Consider the following 14,661-nt stretch of genomic DNA (forward strand, 5'->3'; position numbering starts at 1 on the left):
CTACAACGTTTCCAGAGTTGAAGAAAACTTGTGACCACATCCAGGAGGACCGAAGGGTACCGGCTAGAAGAAATCCGAATAAAAATACCCCAAGACACATCCTGATCAAAATGACCAAAAGCTTAGACAGAGACAAAATTCTGAAAGCAGCAAGATAGAAGAAAGAAATCTCTTACAAAGGAGCATCCTTAAAATTCACAGCTGATTTTTCTGATGAAACCTTCAGGGCCCGAAAACAGTGGTGGGACATAGTGAAAAAACTCAATGAAATAAATGCTTCTCCAAAAATACTTTACCCAGCGAGACTCTCATTCATAATAGAAGGAACAACACACAGTTTCACAGAAAAACAACAGCTCAGGAACTTCATAGACTCAAAACCATGGTTACAAGTACAACTAAATGGGCTACTTTAAGGCAAGACAGGCCCCTCAAATACACCAAATTTCAACAGAACAATGGGACAAAATCCCATAACAATAATCTCTCTCAATGTCAATGGGCTAAACTCACCAATTAAAAGACATAGAGTGGCAGGATGGATGAGAAAATTGAACCCAACATTCTGCTGCCTGCAAGAAACACATCTCAATAGTCAAAGAAACACAGACTCAGAGTCAAAGGCTGGAAAACAATCCTACAGGCAAACAGCTCCCAGAAAAAAGCTGAGGTAGCTATCCTAATATCAGACCACATTGACTTCAGAGTGAAGAAGGTCATAAGAGACAGTGAATGCCATTTCCTATTGACCAAAGGATCTGTACAACAGGAAGAACTTACAATAATAAACGTATATGCACCTAATGAGAGACCAGCAAAATACTTAAAACAATTACTCATAGATTTGGAAAAAGACATCGATAGCAACACAATACTAGTGGGAGACTTCAACACTGCTTTGTCACCTCTTGATAGATCAACCAGACTCAAGCTTAGCAAGGACATACTTCATCTGAGGGAAACAATGGAAGAAAGGGACTTAGTAGATATATACAGGACACTTCATCCACAAAAAGCTGAATACACATTCTTCTCAAGCGTACATGGAACGTTCTCCAAGATAGACCACATGCTGAGCCACAAAACATGCCTCCATAAAATTAAGAAGATAGAGATTATATCAACAATCTTCTCAGACCACAATGCGCTGAAATTAGAAGTAAATCACACACAAAAACAGAAAACTAAATCAAACACCTGGAAATTAAACAGTGCGCTATTAAACAATGAGTGGCTTAGACAGGAAATTAAAGAGGAAATCAAAAGATTCCTAGAAACGAATGAAAATGAAGACACGAGTTACCAAAACTTATGGGACACAGCAAAAGCGGTCTTAAGAGGAAAGTTTATAGCTCTACAAGCATTCCTCAGAAAGGAGGAGCGAGCCCACATAAATAAACTAACCTCACAGCTTAAGAACTTGGAGAAGGAACAACAAAAGGAGCACAACCCTTACAGGAGGAAGGAAATAATAAAACTCAGAGCAGAGATTAACGAGATGGAAACCCAGAAAACAATCCGAAAGATCAATGAAACCAAGAGCTGGTTCTTTGAGAAAATTAACAAAATCGATAAGCCCCTAGCAAAACTCACAAAGAAAGGGAGAGAGAAAACCCTAATAAGCCGAATCAGAAATGAAAAGGGGGTCATTACAACAGAAACTACAGAAATTCAAAGGATCCTCAGGGAGTACTTTGAAAAGCTTTATGCCACGGAACATCAAAACCTCGAGGAAATGGATAAATTCCTAGACTCCTACAGACTCCCAAGGCTGAACCAAGAAGACCTGGAATACCTGAACAGACCTATCACCATCAAGGAAATTGAAATGGTAATAAAAAGTCTCCCCAAGCACAAAAGCCCTGGCCCGGATGGATTCACCAGTGAATTCTTCCAAATCTTTAAAGAAGACTTACTCCCAATCCTCTTTAAGCTTTTCCATGAAATTGAAATATCAAATACACTTCCGAACAGTTTCTATGAAGCAAATATCACACTGATACCAAAAGCAGACAGAGATAACACAAAGAAAGAGAACTACAGGCCGATATCCCTGATGAACACAGATGCAAACATCCTCAACAAACTACTAGCAAATAGAATCCAACTACTCATCAAAAAGATCATACACCATGACCAAGTAGGATTCATCCCAGGGATGCAAGGATGGTTTAACATTCGGAAATCAATCAACATAATCCATCATATCAACAAAAGAAAAGATAAAAAGCATATGATTATATCAATAGATGCAGAGAAAGCATTTGACAAGATCCAGCACCCCTTTATGATGAAAACCCTAGCCAAAATGGGTATAAAGGGGACCTTCCTCAACATAATTAAAGCCATCTACCACAAGCCTACAGCAAGCATCATCCTCAATGGGGAAAAACTGAGAGCCTTCCCTCTAAGATCAGGGACGAGACAAGTATGCCCACTCTCTCCACTGCTGTTCAATATAGTACTGGAAGTACTAGCAAGAGCAATTTGGCAAGAAAAAGATATTAAGGGCATTCAGGTAGGAAAGGAAGAAATCAAGCTCTCACTATTCGCAGATGATATGATACTATACTTAGAGAACCCAATAACCTCCACCAAAAAACTCCTAGAAACAATAGACTTGTATAGTAAATTTGCAGGCTATAAAATCAATACCCAAAAGTCCATGGCTTTCCTATACGCAAACAGTGAGAGAGAGGAAAGTTATATGAAAAAATCAGTCCCGTTCATAATTGTGCCCCAGAAAATGAAGTACCTAGGAATCAGCTTAACTAAGGAAGTAAAGGACCTGTACAAAGAAAACTACAAAACGCTACTTCAGGAAATAAAAGAGGACATGAGGAAATGGAATGACATCCCCTGCTCATGGGTCGGGAGACTTAACATTGTCAAAATGGCAATACTACCGAAAGCACTGTACAAATTCAATGCAATTCCTATAAGGATACCCATGACATTCTTCAAAGAAATGGAGCAAACACTCCTGAAATATATATGGAACAATAAACCCCCACGAATAGCTAAAGCAATTCTTGGGAAAAAGAAAATGGGAGGAATCAACCTCCCTAACTTCAAACTTTACTACAAAGCGGTAATAATCAAAACAGCATGGTACGGGAACAAAGGCAGAACTGCAGACCAATGGAACAGAGTTGAATACACTGACATCTCCCCTCAATCATATAATCATCTAATCTTTGATAAAGGTGCAAGAAATGTGAAGTGGAGTAAGGAAAGCCTCTTTAACAAACTGTGCTGGCATCACTGGACGGCTACATGCAAAAAAATGGGCTCAGAACTCTGCCTAACACCATGTACAAAGGTAAGATCAAAATGGATTAAAGACCTCAACATCAGACCAGAAACCATAAGATACATTGAAGACAAAGTTGGCAAAACCCTCCATGACATTGAGGCTAATGGTATGTTCAAAGATGACACGCCACTGGCTGAGCAAGTGAAAACAGAGATAGATAAATGGGACTATCTTAAACTAAGAAGCTTCTGTACCTCCAAAGAAACAGTGACCAAAATACAAAGACAGTCTACAGAATGGGAAAGAATATTCGCCGTATACACATCTGACAAGGGGTTGATATCAAGGATATACAAAATACTGGTTGAACTCTACAAGAAGAAAACATCCAACCCCATCCAAAAATGGGGCAATGAAATGAACAGAAACTTTCTCAAAGAAGAAATCCGAATGGCAAAAAAGCACATGAGAAAATGCTCTACATCATTAATCATCAGGGAGATGCAGATCAAAACCACAATGAGATACCATCTCACACCTCAGAGACTGGCCCACATTCAAAAGAACAAAAGCAACCCTTGCTGGCGCGGATGTGGTGAGAAAGGGACACTCCTTCACTGTTGGTGGGAATGTCCACTGGTTCAGCCCTTTTGGAAAACAGTATGGACGTTCCTCAAAAAATTAGAAATTGAGCTCCCATTTGACCCAGCGATACCACTCCTGGGAATTTATCCCAGAGAGGCAAAAATGTATAGCCGAAGTGACATCTGCACTTGTTTGTTCATTGCAGCACTCTTTACAGTAGCCAGAAACTGGAAGAGACCTGAGTGCCCAAGAACAGATGACTGGTTAAAGAAACTTTGGTACATCTACACAATGGAGTACTATGTAGCTCTTAGAAAAGATGAAGTCATGAACTTTACATACAAGTGGTACAATATGCAAAGTATCATGCTAAGTGAAATGAGTCAGAAAGAGAGGGATAGACATAGAAAGATTGCATTCATCTGGGGGATATAAAGTAACAAAATATGAGATTAATACCCAAGAATAGCTGAGATCAGCACCAGGAGAATTACTCCATAACTTAGAGGCCAGCCGGGTATTCTAGGGGAAAGGACAATTCAGATAGAAAGGGCAACACCAAGTGGAGGGTGTTTGGAGGATCCTCCCAGGAGGGGAGATGCAGGTTGAAAGTAGACTGGACTGAACATGTTCACCACTCAATGCCTCTTTTGCTGATCACAACACCCAAAAGGAGAGAGAGAACAAGGGGGAGTGCCCTGCCACAGTGGCAGGGGGGGATGGGGGGATGGGGGGGGAGGGATGTTGTCCTGGTGGTGGAAAGTGGACACTGGTGGAGGGATGGGTATTTGATCGTGGTATGACCGAGATCCAAGCACAAAAATTTGTAAATCTACAACTGTACCTCATGGTGTTTCACTAATAAAATAAAATAAAATAAAATAAAAAAATTAAAAAAATAAAAAAAAGTAAAGTAAGTAAAGGCCCTCCCGTTGATCATCGATTTGCTTGAGCGGGCCCAGTAACGTCTCCATTGGAGACTTTTTTGTTACTGTGTCTGGCATATCGAATACGTCACGGGGAGCTTGCCAGGCTCTGCCGTGTGGGCGAGATACTCTCGGTAGCTTGCCGGGCTCTCTGAGAGGGGCGGAGGAATCGAACTCGGGTCAGTCATGTTGGCTGCGTGCAAGACAAACGCCCTACTGCTGTGCTATCGCTCCAGCCCAAAATATATATTAAAGAAATTATGTTAAGAAAGTGCTATATCTTGGCTCTCATTCTTGTCTATAGTTCATAGGTACAAAGTAGCTCCTCAGGAAAAACTTTAGCTTAGTCTCTTTAAGCCTCTTTTTGATGAGACTTCTTCTTGGATTTAGGGTTTAAAATTAAATAAATATGTTACAATTTTGGACAGGTGCAGTGGACAATTCATGAATATGGAAATGCTCTTTTATCTCACCCAGATAGAGAATTAACCCTCAACCAAAATTCAATTGGTAGGTTGGGTTGCATTAAAAACTTGGATAACTTAATCCTCTTTAGATCAAATCCTGCCTAAATAAAAGGGATCTTTTCAAGTTATCTTAAGCACTCCCACTTCTGTAAGTCTTTCTGAAATCTCTAGTTGTATTCTTCTCTTGAGAATAAATCAACTCGACCCATGTCATCCAGTGACCAGACTGACAGAGAAAAAATTAAACTAAAGTTGTAAATCTATCTTGATTTTGAAACTTAACTTTAAGAAAGAAAACCCAACACTAAATCAAACAGAAACTCAATTTCTTTTTTCATTTTTTTGGGGGGAGGGAGAAATATCCATATTGTATTCCAGAAAGGCTGAACCAGTTGACATTCCAAACACTGGTAGTTCTTGTTAATTTTTTTTATGCAAGTCCCTGTTGTGTGACATGATATCTCCTTGTTTTGATTTGCATTTCCCTGGTGATTAGTGATACAGTTAATTATTTATATGCCTTTTGGCTACTTGTATGACTTATTTGAAGATTTCTGTTGGCAAGGGTTCAGGGAAAAAGAATTCTCATAGACTGCTTGTTGGAATATCAACTGGCCTAGTCTCTTGGAAAAATATAGAAGACATTCCTTAAAAATGTAGGAATTGAGCTTCTATTTCTGCAAACAATTTCACTTTCTGTAAAATATCCAAAATAAAATAGAAAGACATTTGCACATTTTCACCCCTGCTTCTTATAGCACCATCCATCTTGACTTTATGTATATATACACATATATGTATGGATACTTAGACACATATATACACATATACATATATACACATATATACATATATAACAGAAAATTACTTGACCACCCCCCCAAAAATACAAAATTGTGCAATTTGCTGCTATGTGGATGGGTCCTTACAGTATCACTCTTAGTGAAATTAGCAGAAGAAATTAGCAGGAGAACACAGAATGATCTCTCATGAGAGAGTAAAAGGGAAGAGGTGAGGGAAGGGTCAGGAAGAGGAGAGATAGGAGGGATACTGGGAACATTGGTGGTGGAGAATGGGCACTGGTGGAGGGATAGTGGGATGAGTACTCGATCATTGTATGTCTGAAATGTAAGCACAAAAGTTTGTAAGTCTGTAACTGTACCTCACAGTGATTCATTAAAGAATTAAAAAATAAAAAAAGAATAATTTCTCTATACAGGATCATAAAGAAATATAACTGTGTATTAGCAAATGCCTAAATGAAATAGAAACAAAAACTTGAAAACTGTTTTTCAGTAGGAAGCATGCCACTTGTGAGGATTGGGTGATAAAACAGGGAAGGGGCTACAACTGAGAAGCAGGAGCTGAGGTGAGGGGCACCAGGCCACTTTAATCTCTACCCATGGAATAGGTAGCCAATCAGAATAGATAAGGGGATGGCTGGAGATGGGATTTGGTCGCAGATAAAAAGAAACCCCCAGACTCCCATAGCTCTGTCTCTTTGTCTCTGTCTCTCTCTCTCTGTCTCTATTGTAAGGTCCCTTGGGACCCCAAGGGAAATTTCAGAGCTAAACTCTGCTAATTAGTAACTCTTCCTTACCTGCCCCCTCCCTGGTAAAGCCTTGAGATGTAAATTCTGTCTCCATTTGTTGACTCTTCCTAATTGGGATGTAAATTCTGTCTCCATTTGTTGACCCTTCCTTATTGGGATATAAATTCTGAAACCATTTGTTGGCCCTTCCTTATCTGTTACCTTGGTTAGGAACTTTTCCCTTATCTGCCTCAACCAGAATGCAGGAGCCATGAGCTGAGAATCAAAGGGAGCCAGGTGATAACCAAATGTCCGAGTTACCAGATACCCACTAGCCACGATGCCTATGTACGTAAATGCTGATCTTTGAATCTATAGGCTAAGGAGTGATGTACTTTTAAATGGATTGCTCAGGAAAGTATATGTTGTTACAAATCTATTGGCTATGAAATGTGGGGGCTTTGCTGTAAAGGCCAGTGAAGGCCTATATAAGATTCCCTTTGAAGAAGTTTGGGGTCTTGCCTGACAGCTTGACCCTGGCTCGCCAGTCTTGCATTAAACCTTGCTTGCTGTTTGCAGTCTCTGGAGTCTCTTTGTCGTTAAAAGGAGATCACGATCCATGTCCTAACACTATCACTATCTCTCTCTCTCTCTCTCTCTCTCTCTCTCTCTCTCTCTCTCTCTCTCTCTCTCCCTCCCTCTCTCTCTCTCCCTCTCTCCTTAGACTTCCAGGATCAGGTAGGGTGATGAGTTCAGACACAGGACCATTGACTCATGTGGACCATTGACTCAGGGCCACACTAGGAAAGCCAGGACAGGAAGAGAGAGAGAGAGAGAGCAGTGCAGGGACAGGACCTGGCTGTCATTCATGGGAAGAGAATAGACTGTGTGGGAAAAGGCAGGTAAGCAATTCACGAGGCCAGGCAGAGTGAGGGACAAGATCTGGTCATCTTTCACAGGTGAAAGAAAGATGTGGATGTCTGGGGAGACCTACTTTATCTGTACATTAAACTAACTTTCAATCTTCCGTGTTGGTATGCAAATCTTTCAAACAATTTTCAAGAACCCACCAGATCAGGAAAGTCTGCTTTTGTAGTAGCACAAATATAGCAAAGGGAATTGTTTAACCAGGAAAAGGAGGGAGAGCAAATAGGTAATAAGGTGTTAGACAGGAAACCCTTAAATAATAGTACTATAAATCACAGTGCCAAAAGTTATTTTTCCAAAAGTGCCTCTTACAGTGGCAGGCCAGGGGGTGAGAGGCAGATGGTGAGGACCAGGACAGATCAGGGCATCAGTGGAGGGAAACTATGGAAGGACTCGGTGCTGCAAAATTCTTTGCCTGAAACCCAAGCAGGAATCACTTTGTAATTTACAGTGGCTTAAAAAAAATTTAATGGATATTTTTTTACAAAACAACAAAAGGCTAACACCAAAAGTTACCTGTTCCTTAACTTTGAACACATCTTTGCAGATAGGCAATAAAAATAGAAACTAACAAAGTCTTTTATAGCAGATTCATACAAATGCAAAAGAAAGGAACAAAAGCTTACTGTGGTCATTATTTTCATAAAGGCTGTCCCCTTGGAGCTAGAAAAAGCTTTTCTCCTCCAAGATCTAATGTTTTAAAATGTTCTTTAATCTATCAGATTTCTCTTTCAGATTGAAACTCTGAAACCCAATAAAGCATTGCTTGGGCCCCATAACTCCTAAATTCACATGAGATTTCACACCCTGATATAAACAGGGTCTGTGCCCTTTTGTCAGCATGAAGAAATTAGAGAAGACAAACCTTCACCCATGTATGTCTTAAAGATTTAAAGGGGTGAAATCTCTAGGGAAGGGGGGTATTGTAGACAGATAGATGGGGTGGGAAGTTCTGGTAATGAGGTTTTGAGAAACAAAATTTAGCAGAGAAATTGCCTAGTCCAGATAGCCCAAAGGCATGGAGAAGTCTACATTCCTTTGAGATGCAAATACTGAGTTCCTTGGAGATGGAAAAACTAGGACACCCTCCCAGGAAATGGTAAACCACTTGAGAAAATTAGAAGCTATAGGAGAATGTAAAGGTCCTGGTAAAAATACCATAGGACCATCAAAAGACCAAGCCTTTCTCTGACACTGATTATTATGTATGCAAAGAACTCCTGGCCAATCTTATGGTGATTCAATTAAAAAAAAATTTAAAAGACTATTTGGAGAAATTGAATATAACCTTTCCCCAAAAGCCATTCTATGTTTTTCCCACTCTAGAGAAGTCCACATTAACTCTTAAAATTATATCTTTCAGGGCTGGAGCGATAGCACAGCGGGTAGGGTGTTTGCCTTGCATGTGGCAGACCTGGGTTTGATTCCCAACCTCCCATATGGTCACCTGAACACCGCCAAGAGTGATTCCTGAGTTCAAAGCCAGGAGTAACGCCTGTGCATCACCAGTGTGTGGACTCAAAAAGTAAAAGAAAAAAAATAAATAAAAAGTATCTCTCTCTTTTTCTCTCCCCTCGCATCTCTCTAAATTTCTTTCAATATATCTCTTTTACTTAGCTAAAACAATGATTTATCAGGCTAAGTTTGATAACTTCTTTTTCTTATTATCTGCAATCATCTGGATTTTTTTCTATGAGCAGATTCCTCCAGTCCTACTCTTTCGTTAAAGATCACAAATGTTGTGAGACCTCCACATTATAAGAGTGGGATTGCATAGGCGAAGGAAAAATCCAAACATTGAACTTGCACATGCTTAATAACATTTTTAATAGAGGGTGGTTGCTTAAAAACATAGCAGAAAGCTGTCACTTTTGGTATGAAACCTTAAAATTCGAAAGTGGTCGAGGGGGTGTGAGTTCCCAGTCTTCACTCTATATGCCTCAGATAAACTTTCTAGAACAGAAAAATGAAGTATGGATAGTATTAATGTAAAGTAAAAGTAAGTAAAGGCCCTCCTGTTGATCGTCGATTTGCTCGAGCGGGCCCAGTAATGTCTCCATTGGAGACTTTGTTGTTACTGTGTCTGGCATATCAAATACTCTCGGTAGCTTGCCGGGCTCTCCGAGAGGGGTGGAGGAATCGAACTCGGGTAGGCCATGTTGGCTGCTTGTAAGGCGAACGCCCTACCCGCTGTGCTATCGCTCCAGCTCAAAGGTAAAGGTAAAGGTAAAGGCCCTCCCATTGATCGTCGATTTGCTCGAGCGGGCCCAGTAACGTCTCCATTGGAGACTTTGTTGTTACTCTGTCTGGCATATCAAATACTCTCGGTAGCTTGCCGGGCTCTCTGAGAGGGGCTGAGGAATCGAACTCGGGTCGGCCATGTTGGCCGCTTGTAAGGCGAATGCCCTACCCGCTGTGCTATCGCTCCAGAATAGTATTGAGTATTAATGAAATAGATCAAAGCTCAAAAGTCACAGACAATCTCTATTGACATTTAATAGGTTCACGTGGGGAAAAATAATGCTTTTTCTGCATGCCCTTAACAACTTGAAGTTTCTTTTAATAATTAATTTCATAATTTTCATCAATTAAAACAGAAGTCAAACTTTGTTTCTTTACTATATTTTCATCTCATTTGTCAGTTACTTCTTGGTTTTAAGATATTTTTACTTATTCCCATTATTTTGTAACTTTATAAAATTTTGAGGGTATAGCTTAATACCTCTAAATTTTCATTGTACCAAAGTTCCAATGATACCTCATAACTAAAAGATTCTTCTGCCCATTCCTCTCATCCACCCCGCATCCTCTGCTGATCACCAAGATTTACCAAATCTAGGAGTTACTCACCAAGAATTAAGGAGGCAAGACAACTATTCCTGTGCTCTGTCTGTATGTGGAACTAAATAATGGATATCCAGTGATTAGTCTCTGGTCACCTTTGACAAAGTGATGCAATTGTCAAACATTTGTTATTTATAAAAAGACCTCTGTATTGAAATCTTAGAAGCAAAATTTGTACTTTATACAACTACTTCTGATTTGCTCAAGCAGGCCCAGTAACGTCTCCATTGGAGACTTTGTTGTTATTGTGTCTGGCATATTGAATACATCACAGGGAACTTGCCAGGCTCTGTCGTGCGGGTGAGATACTCTCGGTAGCTTGCCAGGCTCTCCAAGAGGGGCGGAGGAATCGACTCAGGTTGGCCATGTTGGCTGGGTCATGGTGGTCTCATTTGACCTTTTTTGTTGAAATTATTTAACTAAACTTTGTGCCTATCAGAACTGTTCAAAACAACTCTCACTGTCACTGTGCTCCCTTTGTTCATCGATTTGCTCAAGCGGACCCAGTAACGTCTCCATTGTGACACTTGTTACTGTGTTTGGTATATCAAATACTTCACGGGTAGCTTGCCAGGCTTTGCCATGTGGATGAGATACTCTCGGTAGCTCCCCGGGTGCTCTCCAAGAGGGGCAGAAAAATCGAACCTGAGTCAGCCCGGTTGACCGTGTGCAAGGCAAACACCCAACCCGCTGTGCTATTGTTCCAGCCTAATAAACAAAAGACATACATCACTAAATATTGTGCAGGGCAAAGGAATCGAGGGAACTTATAGATCAATAGTTTTCAAATACCAGGCATAAAACCGACCCAGGTTCTATCCTCAACATCCCATACAGTCCCCTGAGCCCACCAGGAGTGATCCCTGTGGGCAGAGTGAAGGATCTGCGTGCCTCTGGGTATGACCCCAAAATAAAACAAAACAAAACTTTAAAAAAAAAAACAAAAAAACAAGGGATATGTAATATGTATGTATGTTCTCACATATTAATGGAATTTTCTGATTTAATAATATACTATTAATAATATTTTTTCACTAGAAAAGTGTTCTAAGTATATCCTTTATTCTTCAAAACAGAAATTGCAATGTCCCTACTCTCACTCTCCCCAATATGTGCATGCATATATGTATATTCACATAAACACACAAAGCAAGAGAGGCATAAAAAAAACCTTGTTCTTTAAGAAAAATTTTAATTTGTCTATCTATATTCTAACTTAGATGCTTTAAAGAATTCTTCTCCTAGTTAATTCAGGCACAAAAGAGTAAATGTATTCTAACCTCTTCTAACTATAAATGTAATATTGTTTTCTAATAAAACTGAGTTTTCCATAAATATAAATAGAAAATCTAATCAAAATGGAATATCATTAGTATACTAAAGATTATCCAAAAACTCACTGCCAGATAGTATTGAAATTAGACCATATGGACAAGTAATTTGTTAGCTTGCTATTTAAGAATTGATGAATTATAAAGTACAGACAATTTCTATGGCATGTTTCTGCTTAGTTTCTGAGAAGTTCACATGAGGAAAAGCAATTTTAAGTAAGGCCACAAATAAAATTATTCATGAAAATCAAAGATTGAGTAAACAGCATTTACTGCTAATCGTGCTTCCCTTACTTTAGCTAGCAACCAGCTTTCACATTTTTTTTTAGCAACCTAGTATCTGACTTTTACCACTTTCTTGATGATTGCATCTAAAAACAATGAAACAGATCTCTTATATGCCCTAAGGAACCCCTTCAATCTTTCATATGACAAAATTTTAATTTAATGCCCTCTGCACATCTTAAGATTTTTGCCTTTTGGAGGTGAAGTCTGTTTTTGCAGTACCTTTGGGATCAACCCAAAGTCCCTTCGATAGGCCAACTATCCATCTTCATTCAATGAGGACAGAATGTCTTTGGAAAAAAATTTCATCAGCCTAATGGAAATCACCCACATGGCACTAGTGATCTATCTTCCTGAGGAATCACGGAAGATGGCTACTGTCCTTACTCTTCCCAACTGTGGTAAAAGATGGCATAACATTAGCTCCTCAGTCTGCTTCAGTGTCTTGTGGTCACAAAATCAACTCCAGTCTTAAGTGGTCTTTTAGAAGAAAATTAAACAAAATTACAATTTTCCCTTCACCTGGGTTTGGGGTATTTTGTTATCTAGAAAGAATAACACATTAGCCAATTTATACATTAACAGGAAACAATGCATGCAAGAAAGATTTTACCTCCCATTGTGAAGGAAGGACAATTAATTCATTCAACAAATCTTTTAAATGCCCATTATCTGAAATCCAGAGAGGATAATATCATAGCAGGAAATTAAAATGGGAAACAGAAGCAATTACCCCTGAAAAAAGGTGTAGGCTTTGCTTCTTAATCATTTTGATCAATAGTTGGGTTGACTATTGCAAGATAAAGCAAATAACAAGCACTGAACAGGCATTCCCCGTGGAATAAATAAATGCACTACATTTCAGAACAGTACTGTTTCCCATCATGTGTATCATTCTCTTTGAGAGCAGTTAAATACAAATTGCTTCAAAAATATAACACCGTGCATGTTAGATTTCATTATATGATTTTTGACTCAGACCGCATAAGATAACCATACTTGTTAGGACGCGGAGGAGTCCTAACAACAAAGAGACTCCAGAGACTGCAAACAGCAAGCAAGGTTTACTGCAAGACTGGCTAGCCAGGGTTGAGCCATCAGGCAAAACCCCGAACTTCTTCAAAGGGAATCTTATATAGGCCTTCACTGGCCATTACAGCAAAGCCCGTGCATTTCATAGCCAATAGATTTGTAACAACATATACTTTCTTAACCAATCCATTTAAAAGTACATCACTCCTTAGCCTATAGATTCAAAGATCAGCATTTACGTTACATAGGCATTGTGTCTAGTGGGTTTCCGGTAACTCAGACATTTGGTTATCTTCTATGTTTACCTGGCATCCTTTGAGTCTCAGCTCATGGTACCTGCATTCTGGTGGAGGTGGATAAGGGAAAAGTTCCTAACAGAGGTAACAGATAAGGAAGGGCCAACAAATGGTTTCAGAATTTATATTCCAAGAAGGAAGAGTCAACAAATGGAGACAGAATTTACATCTCAAGTGTTTACCAGGGAGGGGGCAGGTAAGGAAGTTACTAATTAGCAGAGTTTAGCTCTGAAATTTCCCTCGGGGTCCCAAAGGACCTTAGATACTAAAGTGGAAGTTTGTGATATTCATTTGGTATAGAAAGAAAGCTTCATATTTTTTAATGGTAATGATCACTGGCTAATGAACGTTTTCACTGAGAAGGAGACGTAATTATTGAGTATGACTCACATATGGGGAAGATAGAGCTAAAGCCAGAGCATGCCATTAGAAATAAGAGTATGTATGTAAAGAAAGTAAGCAAAAGAAGCAAAAAGCAAAAATGTAATGCAATTAGGTAAAGGTAAAAGGTAAAGGCCCTCCCGTTGATCGTCGATTTGCTCGAGCGGGCCCAGTAACGTCTCCATTGGAGACCTTGTTGTTACTGTGTCTGGCATATCGAATACTCTCGGTAGCTTGCTGGGCTCTCCAAGAGGGGCGGAGGAATCGAACTCGGGTCGGCCATGTTGGCCGCGTGTAAGGCGAACGCCCTACCGCTGTGCTATCACTCCATGTAAATCAAATGGATGCAATAGGTGGGAAGACTTCCAATTAACCTTCCTATCAGGTATTCTCTAATGGAGTGAATAACATAAGCCACCTGGTTAGAAACACAAAATAAAAGCCGAAGTAATACTTCAGCATTAAAAATTATTTATAGTGCAATTACCTGTGTTTCCTTGTTACATATGATGTATGCGGGGATTAAATACCATAGATATGACTATGTGGTTTTTAACTTATATGATATTAGAAAATATCTGCCTTAAGAAAGCTAGTCACTCTGAAATTTTGTAACTGTGTCCCTCTTGATACTTTATTCTTACTTAATAAAGGATAAACTTCCCCATTTGAAGTGAGATGAGTCTAGTTTCTAAGAAAGAGGACCTCACTTTTCTTCCCAAACAGCAAACGTTTTTCTGTTTTAGTTTATCACAGAAATAGAAATTTAAAAAACTACTGTCACTGAGATTTCAAACAAC

Source organism: Sorex fumeus, unplaced genomic scaffold (genome assembly GCF_029834395.1).
Source record: "Sorex fumeus unplaced genomic scaffold, SorFum_2.1 ptg000061l, whole genome shotgun sequence".
NCBI lineage: Eukaryota > Metazoa > Chordata > Mammalia > Eulipotyphla > Soricidae > Sorex > Sorex fumeus.